This window comes from Ctenopharyngodon idella, chromosome 1 (assembly GCF_019924925.1).
Source record: "Ctenopharyngodon idella isolate HZGC_01 chromosome 1, HZGC01, whole genome shotgun sequence".
NCBI lineage: Eukaryota > Metazoa > Chordata > Actinopteri > Cypriniformes > Xenocyprididae > Ctenopharyngodon > Ctenopharyngodon idella.
Window position 1 is genome coordinate 6,516,869 of NC_067220.1, and position 8,473 is coordinate 6,525,341.

Here is an 8,473-nt window from a genome sequence, read left to right on the forward strand (position 1 = left end):
AATTGTGAAATAGTTTTACAATTTATAATAGCTGTTTTCTATGTGAATATATTGTAAAATGTAATTTATATCCAATGATCAAAGCTGAATTTTTGTAACATTATAAATATCTTTAGCGTCACTTTTGTAACGCATTGTAGCATTAATGTCCTCTCTCTATATACGCTTACTGACAGTATGTGTTAAATAGAATCAGGAAATCTCATGCAGTCAGTAAACACATGAAGAGATATTCCTGAAACGCAGCTGGTTGTGAAAAAACTATGGCATTTAACCATGACCTTTATATACAGTGATAAAAAATCTGTTTATTTTGGGATTTTATCTTCACTGCTACTAAAAAACCTAAAAAAAGCAAATGGAGGCATTGAGTTTAGTGACTGGAATTTTTTCAAACACACACACACACACACACACACACACACACACACACACACACACACACACACACAGTATGAGAGTTAAACGTAACCGGGAAAACATCCCAGCGCCGCCTTGGCAGACAGTATCGGACTATGTTGTTGTTTGCCAGAGAATGACAGGAATCTTCAGTTAATAAAACATGTATTTGAACACTTAAGTCACACTTAAAAGTGTCTTAAAGTCATTACATTTTGCTCAGTATCTTTGAATCAGCTGGTGTTTTGGTGATTTTTAGTGGATGTAAGCAGTCAGTTCTCCTCAAGTGTAGAGAATCACATTAACTACCAACATAATTCACCAACTAACCACAAACAAACACAATACTGACTGTCTTCTTCAACTGTTTTAGCGTTTCAAACCCAACAAAACTCTTTTTGTCAAATGTTTTGATAGTAAAGTGTATTTGTGCATCTTTCTGTACAATAAATGGCATATTTTGTATCTGATGCAACAACATTCAGACATAAATGACTATGACTTAAGTGTTCAGATACTCTTTTGGCCGCTGCATGTACCGATTCTGTGACAGATGACCTAGAATAGCTTAATAATATCAGCAACAAGTGTGTGTGTTTGAGCAAACATTACAATGAAAGAATGGCAGATTAAAGACGATGAGAGCGACAGCACATATCTTTTCATATGTAAGCACTAAGGTAATGTTCATAACTGTCATTGTTTGGCGCTCGGCCCAGCAGCCAGTGAAATGTGAAACCAGGTGAAGCAACAGGAGGAGAAAGCAGAAAGCACGCTTTGTGTTCGTAACAAAGACAACAGCGGCACTTTGATCCCCAAACACTCGAGGTCAGAATCCATGAGTCACTGAGACCCCCGGGACAGAACAGCATTTCTGACCATTGACCCATCAACATATAATCATCATACACACACACACACACACACACACACACACACACACACACACATATGCATGTCTCACCCACACAGTCAACGCACCGGGTAATTCCTGAAAGGAAGGATGATATCATCAGTTATGAGGCGTTTAACCCAGACAGGCTAATGAAAGCAGGTATTCTCTGCTACAAAAACACAATACGTCTGACATCAAAACACACATAATGAATGAAGCGTTCTTTTGTACAGTAGTGCATCAGACACAGTATCTGAGTTAAACCTGTCAAGAACATATCCAGGTCATATTTCATATATTTTTTTTAATGAAATAAATAATTATGGGGGGGGATCACTCATTACTGTATTAAAAAAACATAAAAAAAAAATAATAAAAAAAAACTGGGTGGAAAATATAATAATAAATTAATTAATTAAAAAAAAAAAAAAAAATGATTAAAGTAGTGCCAGAAATTAGGCATCAAAAGTTCAATAAAACGTAAAGGCAGCAAATATCTTTGATGGAATCACGTCCTCATGTTCTGATATCAGAGATCTCTACAACCTGTCATGGAATTCAGATGCTCCTCCAGTGTACCAGAGTATGTCAATTTACCCTTATTAGCTTATAATTCTGATTATGTTCAAGATGTACACATTACCATAGCTCTCCTCTGAGAAAACCTAGCGATCAGGTGTTTTCAATCTCATCTGAAATGAGTACTGTTGGGAGTAACACATTACAAGTACCATGCATAACGCAATCAGATTACTTTTTGATGTTACGAGTAAAGTAATGCATTAAAAGTAACGTGCATTACGGAATCAGATTACTTTTTGATGTTACGAGTAATGTATTACAAGTAACGTGCATTAAGTAATCAGATTACATTTCTGATGTAACGAGTAAAGTAACGCATTACAAGTAACGTGCATTACGTAATCAGATTACTTTTTGATGTTACGAGAAAAATAACGCATTACAAGTAACGTGCATTATGTAACCAGATTACATTTTGATGTTACGAGTAAAGTAACGCATTACAAGTAACGTGCATTACAAGTAACGTGCATTACAAGTAACGTGCATTACATAATCAGATTACTTTTTGATGTTATGAGTAAAGTAACGCTTTACAAGTAACGTGCATTACGTAATCAGATTACTTTTTGATGTTATGAGTAAAGTAACGCATTACAAGTAACGTGCATTACGTAATCAGATTACTTTTTGATGTAACGAGTAATGCATTACAAGTAACGTGCATTATGTAATCAGATTACTTTTTGATGTTATGAGTAAAGTAACGCTTTACAAGTAACGTGCATTACGTAATCAGATTACTTTTTGATGTAACAAGTAATGCATTACAAGTAACGTGCATTATGTAATCAGATTACTTTTTGATGTTATGAGTAAAGTAACGCTTTACAAGTAACGTGCATTACGTAATCAGATTACTTTTTGATGTAACGAGTAAAGTAACGCATTACAAGTAATGTGCATTATGCAATCAGATTACTTTTTGATGTAACGAGTAAAGTAACGCATTACAAGTAATGTGCATTATGTAATCAGATTACTTTTTGATGTAACGAGTAAAGTAACGCATTACAAGTAATGTGCATTACGCAATCAGATTACTTTTTGATGTAACAAGTAAAGTAACGCATTACAAGTAACATGCATCACGTAATCAGATTACTTTTTGATGTAACGAGTAAAGTAATGCATTACAAGTAACGTGCATTATGTAATCAGATTACATTTTGATGTTACGAGTAAAGTAACGCATTACAAGTAACGTGCATTACAAGTAACATGCATTACGTAATCAGATTACTTTTTTGATGTAATGAGTAAAGTAATGCATTACAAGTCACATACATTACGTAATCACACTACTTTTTTGATGTTGATGAAAATTACATTCTAATAAGTTACTGCAGATGAAGTATTACAGTCACAGTAATAGTATGAATTGTAGTTGAAATATAGCTATTGATGCATGATGTCCCCTATAGTGGGCAGATGATTAAACAGAATTTTCTTCCAATCTAAAATCAATACTTGGAAAATTTGATATGACTGTGATATGACTCATTAGATATTGCTTGATGCTACAACATTTTTTTTTTACCTGCAAGAGTCTCCTAGGATAGAAGGACTGGATGGATATTTCAGAGCAACTTGGCATTTCTGACTGGCCATCGGCCATCTTGGATTGGAGGGGGAAAGAATCGACATACAACGGCTTGCCACTTGGTGGCAATGTATAGGATGATCCACTAGGATCCACTATAGAGGTTGATGTGCAACTATACCATCAAAACCCATGCATATGCAAGAAAGTCCTTTTTGAATAGCTGTCCACTGTAGTGACCTCTATGTGTAAAAGGGTTAATAAATACTACTAAAATAACACTGTTTTAAACTGATTCATTAAAACAAATCATCTGAATGAATCGATTCAGAAATTAATCAGATTTTACCAACAATATTATTCAGTATCTGAGATGCACACAGATGGAAATTTGTAGACATCAGTAGAAAAGGAGCACCTAAAATTTAACCTGCAATGAATTAACATTTGACTCTATTTACTTATGCATGTTCCTAGTCATATTCTGAAAGCTTCATTAGTGCATGTTATTCTAAAGAAAACTTCCTACACTTCTGAAGAAATCACACTTACATATCAAGAGCACTTCATATTTTAACATTATAGAGCTCTCAGAAACACAAGGTCAGACACAAATACCTCCTCTATGCTGTCATGATATACATTTTATCTCTAACTCCTGCTGGCTGATGATGTCGACGATGAGCGATCATTGAGCCATGCTGGAGCTCAGGAGAGCAGATGTGTGAGATGAGACATTGGCTAACAGGACTGGCATTCGGATTAGAGAGACGAGCGATTGTCTCTGAAATCGTCACACATGCTGGTGTGTTTGAAACACAATCAAGGCCTTGACACTGATGAGAGTGTGTGTGTGTGTGTTTGTCGCAGGAGATGTTTTGACTGTGATTATCTGTGTAAGAATGTTGTTAACGTCTGTTTGGCATGTTTGTGTGTTAGATCGGCAGTTGAGCTTGTGCTCGAGTTTCCCTTAGTGTACATGAGGGACGACGCTGAATCGAGACGCTCGCAGACAGATGTGAATGTTTTCACACACATTTCTCATCATTCCGGTAAATGTACTTAGCAGACGACTCACCCCACACTCCCCAACAACACACACACACACACACACACACACACACACACACACACACACACACACACACACACACACACACACACATTCACAGTCCCATTCACTCTCTCTCTCCTCACTAATTTCCCATCTCCACTTCACTAGGATTTAAAAAACATAAAGGCAAACAGAGCCCAATTTATTCTCAACTTACAGCTAATAAGCCAAACAAGCTACTTTGATAATTACAAAGGCCTGAGATCACTTTGAGAAATGCATTGGGTTTCCATCTCAATTAAACTGAATTTATCTTCATGATCAATTCACATCTTTTACTCATCGCTGCTTACAGCTCCACAACAACCGGCAGTAATTAATGGACTGAGCGTTATCGATGGCGTTTAATCAGCTAATTAGTCTGGTATAGGAGGCAAACGGCGTGACAGAGGGTTCTGACCCCTCGTCTGTATGTCAGCCCATCAGAGCCTTAAAATCACTGAGAGCAGCTTTACACAGCCATGCATGAATTACTGCAAGAGCACACTGTCCGATTCCTTCATTAATAAACGCTGAATAAATAAATAAATAAGAAAAACAACAAATATCAAAAGTACAAAAAGTTTACATACGATTAAAGGAAACTCTCAAAAATTATAATAACACACTCTAAAATATGCTGGGTTGGGTTGTTTTAACCCAGTGGTTGGATTAACTGTTTGCCCAACCTGCTGGGCAGTTTTATTTAACCCAAATATTATTTAAAAATGACTATATGTCTGGCTTAAAATGAACCCAAAATAGGATGGAAATTAAAAATCAGACACATAATTACTAGAGGCAACAAAAATAATCAAAGGATAAACATTTATTAATAAGCAATTTAATAAATGTTTATTGTTGAATTATTATTCATTAAACTTATTAATAAATGTTTGTTTATTAAACATTAATAAATGTTAATTTCGCTGGGTTAAAACAACCCCATACACTAGGTTAAAACGACCCAAACGCTGGGTTAAAAATATCCCATTCCCTGGGTTAAAACAACGCTAGGTTAAAACAACGCATTCACTGGGTTAAGACAACCTATTCGCTGGGTTAAAACAACCCCATTTGCTGGGTTAAAACAACCCAATCGCTGTGTTAAAAACATCTCATTCCCTGGGTTAAAACATCGCTGGGTTAAAACAACCCAATCGCTGGGATAAAACAACCCAATCGCAGGGTTAAAACAACCCAATCGCTGGGTTGAAACAACCAATTCGCTGGGTTGAAACAACCCAATCGCTGGGTTAAAAACAACCCACTCGCTGGGTTAAAACAACCCAAAAGCTGGGTTAAAACAACCCAAACGCTGGGTTAAAAACAATCCATTCGCCGGGTTAAAACAACCCAAATGCTGGGTTAAAACAACCCATTCTCAGGGTTAAAACAACCCAACCGCTAGGTTTGTCCATTTTTAACCCAATTTGGGTTGTTTTTAACCCAGCATTTTTTAGAGTGCATGTTTACCAAGAAGAACAATTTATTGCTCCATTTGCTCTCCATTTAATCTCATTGATGTTTATAAGAAACAACTATTGGAGATATCTCATTTAGTTAATTCAGATTTCTGCAATGCTCTGTCAGCTGCTTCTCTACACCATTAATGTGTTTTGAAAGGGAAAAAAACTTAGTTTTCACCTCCGTTTTTAATGGACTTCCTAACGTGCCCACTTCCTCTAATAAACGCCGTAAATCGGCCATTAATGATTCACAAATCCTGAGGTTTGCAGTCATTTTCTGCGTTAGCTGTCGTAAAGAACTGTACTGTAACGACTTACACCGTCAGTTTTACTGCGGTGGGCGGGTGTGTCGATCTGATGCCGTTCAGCAGGTGATTGGCTTAAAGCCTAACGCTGATGAAGATGATGGATTTGCGACCCTGGGGCAGATCCAGCGGGGGCCGTACGATCGTCTGCTCCCCGTTAGGAGGAAACGTTAGCGACCCCTAAGAGTCCCACTGCAGCATGGGTAAAAAGAGAGAGGATCTTAACAGCTCCCCCTGTGCAGGTCATAAAACACAACATTATTCCTGCCACTTTCCACAATAGGCTACAATATAGGGGCTGAAACCAGCCAATGTTTTTTTTCAGCCAATGTTTAGGCACAAGAGATGCTTACATTTTTATTAAACTTATGGTAACACTTTAGTTTAGGGTCCAATTCTCACTATTAACTAGTTGCTTATTAGCATGCATATTACTAGGATATTGGCTGTTTATTAGGCCTTATAAAGCAGATATTAATGCCTTATTCTGCATGACCATATTCTACATCCCATAATCCTACCAATACCTAAACTTAACAACCTTACTAACAATTAATATTTAGGCAAATGTCATAGTTAATAGCGAGAACTGGATCCTAAACTAAAGTGTTAAATTATTTGATGTTTGTTTATACAGTACATTTGTTGCATACTAAATGTGTAAAATGTGGGGTTTTGGCAATTAAAATGAAATTCAGGTAGTTTTTTTTTTTTTTTAAACTATGAATTAATAATTGCAACAGATGTTGTTATTGAATATGATTTTAATGATTAACTGATTATGTCAATTATGACACTGCAGTATGATTTTAATTTTTGGATACAGTCGAGAAGGGAATTAAGGCAAAAAGCCAAACAGTCATTTTTTAATTTTTTTATGTTAATCTCAAATAAACAGATGAATAAATAGACAGATAAGCAAATAAAATAAAACAAAGCAATAAATATATAAATAACATTTAAAAGTTCTCACAACAACAAAAAACATCTCAAACAGGTGAATGAAAAAATAAACAAATAAAATAAAACTTAAATAAAGATTTAAAAGTTAAATAAAATAAATTCAAATAATAGAAATAAATATAGATTACATTTAAACGTTCTCAGAACAACAACAACAACAACAAAAAACACGACCATTAAATTAATGTCAAATAAATAGAAAGAAATTATTTAAAAATAAAATCAAATATTTAAAAAAATACAAAAATATTTAAAAAATAAAATAAAATATTTACAAAATGAAATACAATATTTAAAAAAATAAAATAAAATATTAAAAAATAAAATAAATAAAATATTTAATGAATAAATAAATTGAAAGATGTCGGACATGAAAGGAACATCCTTTCCTTTCCTTTTTTTTTTTTTTTTTTTTTTTTTTTAAATGATGGGACACCAAATTGCTCTATTTGTAGGAAGTGCTCTTTTCATACAGCATAAAACACACACACATGAAAAAAAATTCTCTGAGTCTTAATGGTCTTATTCTTCCTCTTCGGCTGATCCACAAGGGGCCAATTATCCGCTTTACCCTCGTCAAACCCCTGACCCCACACACGCACCGAGAGAAACAAACAAACACTCTCCATATGCTGTCATCACCTTATTAAGCGCTTAAGCTTATTTATATTCCTTCTAAAGTAAGTTTGTTCATTTACATTTCTGTTTAAAATGTTCAAGTTCATATCAGTGTTAATGTAGTCACAGTTTCAGTGCTAATCAACAGAAGTTGTGTTAGCATGTGCGTTTCTAAATTTAGAGGCTACAACAATCGCCTCCCGTGACCTCCAGCATTAGAGCCGCGGTTCAGTGGTTTAGATGGTGTCAAAGGTCACTGCCTTTGACATTGGAGTCTCTGGCCTGGTTGTAGCTGTTTAAGACCCCACACACACAACATACATTTGACTTAAAGTAAAACCACCATTGCTAACAAGCATGGGTTTTTCCTCATAAACACTGTTAGATCTCACTAGAGGTCATGTCTGTGTCAAGATAATTGTTGAGTTGTGAAACGAGAAGTGAATGACCACATGCTTCAGTCTGTTTCAGAGGTCAAGCTGAGTTCCTGACCGTCTCCTTGACTAATGCATGAAGTTAAAGGGTGTTTTTTGTGGACTGTCAACATCAATGGAGAACGGGCATGAGAAATCCAACCAAAAACAACAGAGAGCGAGAGAGTATAGA